The sequence below is a fragment of the Coloeus monedula genome, assembly GCF_965178545.1.
Source record: "Coloeus monedula genome assembly, chromosome: 1".
Taxonomy (NCBI): Eukaryota; Metazoa; Chordata; class Aves; order Passeriformes; family Corvidae; genus Coloeus; species Coloeus monedula.
In genome coordinates, this window is record NC_138781.1 from 1,382,439 (window position 1) to 1,393,544 (window position 11,106).

Genomic DNA, 11,106 nt, shown 5'->3' on the forward strand with positions numbered 1-11,106 from the left:
CTGGGAGTTTCTTGGGAAGACTCCGTGTCCCAGCACTCTCTGACTCCGTCAGAATTCGTTTTGTGCCCTCTGTGTAAAGCAAGTGCACAATCCTGGAATTCCAGAATTTGGATTGGAAGGGATCTTAAGGATCATCCCATTCCCACCTCCCACGATCCCAAGTTTCTCCAAACCCCTGGACACTTCCAGGGATCCAGGGGCAGCCACAGCTGCTCTGGCAATTCCAGCCCAGCCCCTCCCCACCCTCCCAGCCAGCAATTCCCAATTCCCAATCTCCCATCCATCGCTGCCCTCTGGCACTGGGAAGCCATTCCCTGGCTCCTGTCCCTCCAATCCCAAGTCCCTCTCCAGCTCTAAGTCTTCCCTGGATCCTTCCCTTTTCCAGGTGAACATTCCCAGCTCTCCTAGCCTGTCAATATTCCCAGCATTTCCAATTCTTCCACTGAATGTCTCTACCAGCAAAATCCCAGCTCTCATTTTCCTGAATTTCTGTCAGCAGGAATGGGAATTTCTGAGGGAAACAAAGGATTGATCCAGCTGTGGGATTGTGAAGGTGGGAATGGGATCAGTCCTGGAGGAAAATTGGTTTTATTGGGAATTCTCAGTGTCTTGGTCCCTTCCCAAGTGGGGGCTGCAACCTCTGCCCAAACCCAGTGTAAGTGAGAATTCCCAAAAATGGGAGGGGAGACAGGAGGTTGGGAAAAGAAAAAATTCCATTGGGAATGATCCGAATTCCTGGGGGACAAAACACCCGAGGAATAAAAAAGAAACAACAAAAAATTCCCAAAATTCCCAGACTGGAGCCAAACCAACAGCAACAACTTGAGTCATGTTTTTTTGGGACAAGGATGGATGCAATCCCTCTTTTCCTTGGGATGGGCTTCCCGAGCTTTGAGGAGCTCCTGCTGAACTGAATCCCCGCTGTGGTTTGGATAACGGATCATAAAAGACCCAGGAAGGGTTAAAAATCCAACAAAACCCCTGAAATGTCTGGTTTTCCGAAAAAAAAAACCCCCTGCCCGGTACATTCCCTGCTCCGAGGGAAAGTGAGGCAGGGAAAAAATTCCATCCTTTCCAAAAGGTTGTCAGAGGAGCAGGAAGGGACTGAGGGTTTGAGGAACCTGGGCTCCAACCTCGGGATGCTCCGCAGGAAGGGCAGAGATGCCCTCTAATGGGAAATCATGGAATTATCCCTCCACAATCCCCTTTTCCCAGGTTTTTAAAGCCTTCCGCGTCCCTGGAAGTGGGAATCCGTATTTCCCAACTCTCCTTTCGAGGTTTTGGGAAGGAAGAGCCACCCTGGAGCATCATTGTTCAGTCAAACCTTTTCCATAGCTGCAAATCCCGGTTTTCCTCTCAATCCTTTTGCTGGGAAAGCCTCTTTGGAAGGAGAAAGAAGGGAAAGGTTGGGCCTATGGAATAACGGGCTTGGGAAGGACGGGAATTTTCCTTGTCCTTTAATAAATGATGGAGAGGAATCATGGAATGAGTCTTGTGGGTGCCACCAACCCCAGGTGAGGCTGATCCCAAACTTGGAACAACTGATCCCGGGGAAAGGAGGGAGAGTTTTCCATGTGGATGGAAACAGTGGGAAGTGTGAACTTCCTTCTGTTGCTTGGGATCGGGACACAAGGCGAAAAAAAAAAAGAGGAATTTTATGCCTGAAATATTTTGGGATATTAAACCACGCAAAGGGGATCTGTGGTCTGGGAGGTTTTGGCTTCCCAAAAATTCCTCCAGGCTGGGAAATGTAAGAAAATCGGAGAATTCCGGAGTTAGAGCATTCACGGTTCCAGATTCCCTGGAAAGGATTGGATTTAAGCTGAAGGAGAACAGGGATCGATGGGATCTTGGGAAGGAATTCCTGGCTGGGAGGGTGGGGAGGAGCTGGAATGGAATTCCCAGAGCAGCTGGGGATTAAGAATGGATTCATGTTTAATGATGGGTTAATAATCAATGACGGGAAAGGAACGGAGCGACCTGGAGGAAAAACTCGGAGGAAAAAAAATCAGCTTGGATTGGGATAGAGGATTAGGAAAAGCTTCTGCTCAGGGGCTGAATCCCAGAATCCTGGAATGGTTTGGGATGGAAGGGGCTTAAAACTCATCCCATTCCCACCTCCCACTGTCCCAGGCTGCTCCCAGCCCCAATGTCCAGCCTGGCCTTGGGCACTGCCAGGGATCCAGGGGCAGCCACAGCTGCTCTGGCAATTCCAGCCCAGCCCCTCCCCACCCTCCCAGCCAGCAATTCCCAATTCCCAATCTCCCATCCATCGCTGCCCTCTGGCACTGGGAAGCCATTCCCTGGGTCCTGTCCCTCCAGGCCTTGTCCCCAGTCCCTCTGCAGCTCTCCTGGAGCCCCTTTAGGCCCTGCAAGGGGCTCCGAGGTTTCCCTTTGTTCTCCAGGCTGAAGGGATAAGAAAAGGGATAATCCTGAAGGGATACGGGATTTTGGAGGCTTTTGGACATCCTATCTCTATCCCTATCCCTATCCCTATCCCTATCCCTATCCCTATCCCTACCCTCTCCCTCTCCCCATTCCCATTCCCATCCCTATTCCCATCCCTCTGGATTTTCCCTTGCTCATTCCCCAGACTCTTCCTCTTTCTGGGTTCATCCCTTCCCAGCCTTCCCATGTTTGTTTCCGCCTTGCTGTATCCCAGATCAGAATCCCACCGGGACGGTCCCTTCCTGACCCAATTCCAGCATTCCAAGGCCTCTTCCCCCCCACTCACACATGGAAAACTCTCTGTGGGGACCAAAGGAGCTCCAGGAAAAAGGAGGGATCCTTGGAGACAGAAATCCCTGGAGCAGAAGGTCTGTGAGGATCTTTCCTTGCTGCTTTCTCTCCCTCATTCCAAGGGCTGCTCTCCCTCCATCCCAGGCTCGGGAATCCATCTTTTCCCTCTGCTCTGGAGATCGGGAATAGCTCCTGGAGCGCTTTCTCCATAGGCAAAGCATTGAGAATTCCAACTTAACGAGGAGATTTTTACAGGCTTCCAAACATTCCCTGGCTCCGGGCTCTCCCGCTGTGGTGGATCCCGAGGCCGACGCTTCCACGGGGGAATTATGGTTTTGGAGAATTCCATTTGAAAGATCCCATGGGAATTTATTAAGACTTCCTGTAAAAGGACAGGGAGTTTAATAGACAGGGAAAAAAAAAACCCAGGAATTTTGATTTCCACCCAAACAGGGCTTGACTTTATAAATGGAATTCCCTCCTGGTCTCCCCCATCCTGTTCCCATCCCATTTTCCCCCCTCCTCATCCCATAAAACAGAGCCTGGGATCAATGCCCCGTGTGTATGGGAATAAAGAGGAATCCTGTCATTCCCGGCTTTTTCTGCGGGATGGGGCAGGGATGGAACTGCTGGGGAGGGTACAAATCCCGGGCTGGCTGGAACAGGAATTTTTTGGGATGGGAGATGAAGGAATGGGGGGGGGGATGGGTTGTGGGTTTGGGGTTTTAATGGAAGGGTTTAAGGCACTTTCCCCCTTTTTATTTTCTCCTTCGGAAGAGCTGGGAAAATCTGGGATGAGCTGGAGAAGGAGAGATTCCAGGGAGGTGCATCCTGGTTTTCTGAGCATCGGGATTGGTGGAAAACATCCCCGGCCATGGCACGGGGTTGGAACTGGATGAGCTTTAAGGTCCTTCCAACCCAAGCGGATCCAGAATTCCATAATTCCTGCCCATAACTGCTGGGAAAACTCTTTCCTGGGAAACGCAGATCATCAGGAATAGCAATCCCAGGAAGAATTTTCCATCGGATTTGGGAATGTTTCCGTTCGCCTGCTCAGCTCCACCTCGGCTTCCTTATCCAGCTGTTTCTCCACAGTGGGATCAGGAAAAGCAGAGCTGCAATCTCGGGCTTCAAACAAAGAGTTCAACACCTGCTCCTGACAAGTTCCCGTTTCCCAAAGGGTTATTTTGGATAAATGGCTGATCCAGCTGGGAATGTTGGGAATATCGACAGGCTGGGAGAGCTGGGAATGTTCCCCTGGAGAAGGGAAGGACACAGGGAGAGCTCCGAGCCCCTTGCAGGGCCTAAAGGGGCTCCAGGAGAGCTGGAGAGGGGCTGGGGACAAGGCCTGGAGGGACAGGAGCCAGGGAATGGCTTCCCAGTGCCAGAGGGCAGGGATGGATGGGAGATTGGGAATTGGGAATTGCTGGCTGGGAGGGTGGGGAGGGGCTGGGCTGGAATTGCCAGAGCAGCTGGGGCTGCCCCTGGATCCCTGGCAGTGCCCAAGGCCAGGCTGGATGGACTTGGATCCACTTGGGATCGTGGGAGGCGTCCCTGGATCCCTGGAATGGGATGATCCTGAAGTTCCTTCCCATCCCAAACCATTCCATAAAAAGCAGCTTCCCAATTTTTCCCGCCTCGTTTTCCTTATTCCCTTCCTGAGCTCCTCCGGCACCTCCCAGTTTCCTCCCCGGCGCATTCGGAATGCGAATCTGAATTTTTATTGGGCTTTAAATCCGAGAATTCCCATTGTGTCCGTGACCTCCCGGGAATATCCCGGCTGCCTGACAGGCAGTTTTATGGGACGAGAAGATCAGGACATTCAGGGAGGTCTTCCCGCTATTATTTGGGATCAAATCCCTGGAGAACCCTTGGAAGGGAAGGCGGCTCTTGCCTGGCTTGTGACATTCCGCAGAGTGGCTTTGTCCCCTTGGCAGACACTTCCTGATCTGCAGGAAAAGCTCGATTTTGTCCAGTCGGAAAAGTTTAGGATCATAAAATCCTGGAAAGGAGGGGAAGGCCATGGAAAATGCTATGGAAAATGCCAGGAGAAATGCCAGGAGAAATCCAGGATCATGGAGAGCTCCCCTTATCTCCCTGTTATTGTCCCAGGCATCTCTAAGGCACCTCAGGGATTCTTGGAATTCATCTCCAGGAGGATTTCCAGGCATTCTGCAGAAGGCACCCCTCCCACCCCCCCCTCCATCCCCATCGCCCTCCCCAAAAAAAGAAGGAAAAAAATCGGGAAAGGCGAATTTTCCAGCTTTTTATTTGCCAAAATTCCTCCTTTTTTAAGGCTGCAAATCCCAACCTCTGGAAAACGTCAGGAATAGAAATCCCAACCTGACCTACAGATCAGAAGCTCCATCTCCAATCCAGGAAAAGGTTGGGAAGTTTATCCTTTAATTTTTTTGGCCACTGGAAAAGGGAAAATCCCAAAGTTTTAACAGCTCTGCTTCCCAGAATTCCACTCCCCTGGGGGAAGCGGGAATCTCCCAGATCCCAGGGTTGGTTTTCCATGGATTTAAGTAGCTGATCCCAATTTTTCTTGGCTCTGCCTCCAAAATGAGAGCTGAAACTTTTCCAACCTTTGGATCCGTGTTACGAAATTCCAAGCAGAATACCACTTGGAAGGAAGAGAGGGAAAAAAATTCCAGGTTTTTCCTTGAGAGCCTCTGGAGCAGCTGGAATTCCTCCAGAGGGTTTGACCCTTTGGAGATACCCTGGGATTTCCCAGCCATGGATGCACCTTGGTGTCTCCTGGTGAATTCTTCCCGGCTTTTCCCGAATCCTAAAAATCCACGAGGAAAATTCCACAGGCAACTTTTGCATGGGATCCTTTCCCAAAGAAAGTAGGGATGGAATTCCAATCTCCAGTTTTCCACCTCCTCTGCTCTTCCAGATTCCTGGAAATCCCTTGGGATCAACTTTTCAGGCTGATTTCTCCAAAAAAAAAAAAAGGATCTTTCGGAATCTCTTCCATCAGTGATGAATTAATCCCAAATTTCCTTCTATTCTCCATGGAAAAACAATCCTGGGAGAAGATCTGGACAAACCAACACCGGGAACAGCTTTAGCTGGAAGATTTCCCAAATCCAGCCTTAATTCCCAGCCCAAATTCCGTCAAACTGGATCTCATATCCCAGAAAAGACCCCCTCTAGTGGGAATTTATGGAATATGTGGAGATCCCGGAATTTATTCCTGGTCCTGGTGGTTTTTCCTCCTCCCACCTTTCCATGGAACAGCTTCACCTCAATCCAAGAAAATGGGAGATCCTGTCATTATTCCCTGGAGATCTGGGAATCAAATCCTGCTTTTGGCCTCTGGAATTCCACTTCCACCTAAATCCGTGGAAATAAATCCGATTTTCCATGGAAAATTCCTTCTGCCATGCTCCAGCTGTGGATTTCCCAAGGCAATTTCTCCATCTGCTGGTGGAAAAGCAGCTCTGGAAGTGCTGGAATTGCTCCGGGATGGAATTTTCCACCTTTTTGACACTTCCTGACTTCCAGGTCCCACTGGAACAGGGAAAACACCGGATTGGGGCTGGGAATTATTCCCTCTGTTCCCACTTCAGGAATTGGGATAAATTTTTGGGGCAGGATGTTCCCTGGAATCTCCAGGAATGAATTCCCTGATGCCAGGGATGCATTCCCAGATCCCAGGATTGCATTCCCAGATCCCAGGGATGCATTCTGGAATCCAAGGGATGCATTCCCGGCTTTCCACCCCCACCCTGATAATTCCAAACCCAACCTGATCCATGCTTTATTCCCAAAGGATCAATGGATTTCTTTTTTATGGAATATCTTTTTTTTTTATTTTCTTAATCAGGAAAACATTCCCATAAACCCCTGGGATCTGATCTGTAGGATTTGGAAGGTTTGCTTGGAAAAAAGGGATTGAGGTGCATTCCAAAAGCTGTCCCAATCCCTCTGGATATTTTATTTGAGATTGGGATTGTTTTTAATGGGATAGGGATGGAGGTTGGAATTTCAGGGCAAAGAAAAGGAGCGGATTTTCCTCCTGGAAACCTTTGGATCGGGAATGAATCTGCTCCTCTTCCCTCTCTGAACGGAGCCAACATCCCAAATTTCCAGCGGGATTGATGGCTCTCCATCAGGATTCCAGCTGCAGGACAGGCAATCCCAGTTTTCCTGCCCAAATCCCAGCTGGATTCCATCCTGGAGTTTTTTAGGGCATAAATATCTCTTCCCAAAATTCCCATGGATCCGGCAGATCCCAGGGAGCAAGGCCCGAATCCAACGGCAAAATCCTTTATTGTTGTGATTCCTGATTAAACAGGGCCTGGAAAAATTGGGATTGGGATGGAAATTCCAAATAAATCCGATGTCTGGGTCCGTATTCCCACTTATCCATCAGTGCCATTCCAAGGATGGAGATTTAGGGCTCCTCTGTGTCCAAGGGCAGAATTCCCAACCCTGATTTCCCTGGATCGTGCTCTTCCCAAACATTCCCATGGTGCTGGACATCATTCCCAACCTCTCTCCTTAAGTTTTCCACCTTTTCGGGAGGTCTGGAATTTTAGGACTTTTTGGAGCTGAGTGATGTCATTCGGACAGAAAATTCCCTTCGTTTTTCCAGGCTCATTTCCCACCAGGATAATTTGGGTGGGAGAGAAGGGAAAGGAAAACTGGGAGAAGGAAAAGTGGGAAAAATGGGAAATGTCTTGGCAGTGATAAATCTGGGTTGGAAAAACAGCAGGAAAACCAGTCGGAATAAAATCCATTCAATCCCAAATAAATCCCATTCCTGGGGATAAAGGATTGGAGGGAATTCCCCCTATGGAGCAGACAATTCCACACCAATGGATATCCCGAGTTTTAATTATCCCAAGATTTTTCACGCTATCCCCAAAAAGCTTTGGAGTTAAATCTCCCCCGGCTGGAAATGTTAAGGAATAAATTGCTGGAATATTTCCAAAACACCCGGAAAAACGCTGCTCCCGATAAAACCACTCATCAGGAATTCCCGGGAAGTGAGGGAATAACAGCCCCATGGAAGCGGAGCGGAATTCCGCCTCTCAGACCCGGCTTTCCTCAGCAAAAAATAGGGAAAATGTGGATAAATCTCCCGGAAAAGACGGAATTTCCTGCAGCAATCCAGGGAAAGAGGCACCGGAGAAGGAGGGAAAACTCCAATCTCTTGGAATCCACAGGAGCCAGGCCTTGGAGAATTCCATCCATTGGGATTTTTCCCAGGATTTATATAATCCCTAAAATCCCTAATCCCTATAATCCCTAAAATTCCCAAAGAGACGGTGCTGAGTGCCAGGGAATCTTTATCCAACTTCTCCAGGTCCTCAGGAAGAAGAAATTTGGGATGAATCCCGTTCTCCTGTTACTTTGGATCCTCATCCCTGTGCATTCCCACATTTATCCAAAGTCCCCATTCCCACTCCAGCTTCCCATTCGGTTCTATCCCATTCCCACCGGATATTTATTCCTTATCCGACAGAATGTCCCGCTTTTCCTTTGGAGAGCTGAATCCCAGGGGCTCCATCTCCCAATGGGAAGAAATCCATGCATCCAGCAGCATTCCATGGAATATCTGGAAAAGCACATCCTGCTCCAAGTGCTCCTCCCACAGCGATTTGCCGGAGCATTCCCCAAAAAAATCCCAGTGCTGTCCTTTCGGGCGGTCACTTCTTTTTCGCCGGAGCTTTGGAATTCTCAGCAGCTTTTCCATTGGTTTTGGCGCCTCCAGATTTTCCAGCTTCTCCTTCTTTTTCCCCCTTTTTCCCTTGTTTCTTGTCGCTTGTGTCCTTTCCCTTTCCCCCTTTTTCTCCTTTTCCTCCTTTTTCCTCTTTCCCTCCTTTTTCTCCTTTTTCCGCCTTTTCTCCGTCTTTTTTCTTGGCTCCCTCCTTCCCTTCCTTCTGCTCCTTCTCCCCATCCTTCTTCTTGGAATCTTTGGATCCATCCTTCTTTCCCTGAGCTTTGTCCACTTTTCCGGATACCGTGGGAACTTCTTCCTCTTTTTTCTCTTCCGCAACCTGAGCTGTTTCCAAGGATGGAAAACCAAAAAAAAAACGGGAAAAGGGATTAATGTGGGTTGAAATTACCCAGGAATTGTCAGAATTCCTGCTCCCTGCTGGAAAGCTGGGACAAAGGGGAAATATTCCTACTGGAGATTTTCCCATCCCAAGGAGGGTTTTTTTTTGGAGAGGGTTTTGGGATAATCTTTATTCGAAAGGTGGGAAAGTCCTGGCACCGATTCCCAAAGAAACTGTGGATTCCTTGTCCCTGGCAGTGCCCAAGGCCAGGCTGGACATTGGGGCTGGGAGCACCCCAGGATATGGAATTTCCCCCTGCCCATGGAATGGGATGATCCCTAAATTCCCTCCCGATCCATTAATTGAGAAGGAAATTCCGCAGCACAAAACTTTTCCTCGTTTTCCCGATTTCTCTCCCACCGGAAGCGGTTCCGTTTCTCCCGAGTGCTCCCGAAATCAGGGATCGATGCCCTGAACTCTCATCCCGAGCAGAACTGGACACTCCCACATGGATCCCATTCCATGTGCCGCTCATGGAAAGTTTTCCCTTTGCTCCAGAGAAGCAGAGGAGAAAGATTTCCAGAATCCAGGGAAAAAGGGGGAAGTTTTCCATCTTTTTGCCTTCTCTGGAAAGGGAGAGGGATTTGGGCAAAGGCCTGGAGTGCCAGGAAAACAGGGAATGGATTTAAACTGAAGGGGAGTAGGGCTGGATGGGATCTTGGGAAGGAATTCCCAGCTGGGCTGGAATTCCCAGAGAAGCTGGGGCCGCCCCTGGATCCCCGGAAGTGCCCAAGGCCTGGGATAGCGGGAGATCCCTGCCCATGGAATGGGATGATCCTTCAGATCCTTCCATCCCAACCCATTCCATGACCCCACAATTCCATGAAACTCGAATTTTTTACATTTCCCTAAAAGATGCCTTCGGTGTGGACATTACAATCAAATTCCATCCTTTTTCTTTGGGAATGGCCTTTTATTTCTCCATAAAAACGGGAATAGAACGAGACCAAGCATTCCTCAGAATCCCGGGGGAATCCCTGACATCCCATTCCAAAAAACAAAAAAAAAAAGAGGGAAGAGTTAAAAAACCCCAACCCACCCCTTTGATGCTCCCTGGAAAAATATGGCGGGAAGCAGGTGAATTCCCAAAAAATCAGCTGGAGCAGCCTCAGTGTGGAATGCTTGGAGATCTCCAAGGCCCTGGATCCAGCCAGGACATCTCCAGCCAAATCCCGCTTTTCCTTCTCCCACAAACTGGGAACGGAGCAGGACGGGATCCGTTTTTAAATCCCATTTGAATCCCCGAGCCCTAAAATCCCTTTATTTATTCCCAGGGGGATTTGTCCCTTGTGACATTCCAAGAATTCCATGGAGAGCTTTTAGGAATGGAAATATTCCCTCAAAGCCAAGGTGAAACTGGGAAAAATAATGCCAAGAACTGGGAGCATTCCAACACTGGAATAAGTCCATGAGCCGTGATTTTGTCAGCTCCAGGTATCCAGACAAAAATTCCAGCATGGTGGTAGATCCCAAAGGTTTCCACAATTCCCTTCGGAATGCCTCAATCACTCTGGGAAGATTTTTTGGGATCTGGAGGCATCTCCAGAGGGAAAATCCAGGAATTTGTTCCCACTGAGCTTCTGTCAACTCCAGGACTCCAGACAAAAATTTCAGCACGGAGATGGATCCCAAAGGTTTCCACAATTCCCTTTGGAATGCCTAAATCGCACTGGGATGGTTTTTTGGGATCGGGATGTATTTCCAGAGGGAAAACCTGGAATTTTGGTCACATGGAGCTTTCCAGGTGCCCAGACAAAAATTCCAGCACGGAGATGGATCCCAAAGGTTTCCACAATTCCCTTCGGAATGCCTCAATCACTCTGGGAAGATTTTTTGGGATCTGGAGGCATCTCCAGAGGGAAAATCCAGGAATTTTGGTCACATGGAGCTTTTGTCAACTCCAGGTGTCCAGACAAAAATTCCAGCACGGAGATGGATCCCAAAGGTTTCCACAATTCCCACTGGAATGCCTAAATCACACTGGGAAGATTTTTTGGGATCTGGAGGCATCTCCAGAGGGAAATCCTGGGAATTCTGTCACACAAAGCTTTGTCAGCTCCAGGTGCCCTCAGCTGAGCGAATCCTTTGGAATTCCCAGTGTGGAGATTCCCAGGAATTTTTAAGGCCCAATTTACCTTTTCCACTTCAGCACCTCCCCTCCCATGGAAAAAAACGGAATCTTTTTGTTTTCCGCCATGGATAAAGGGATAAAGTCTGGAAAATCCGTGCTGCCACATTTGTATCTGTAAATATGGAAAACAGGCTTGGGAAGAGATGATTCCCATCCCAACAT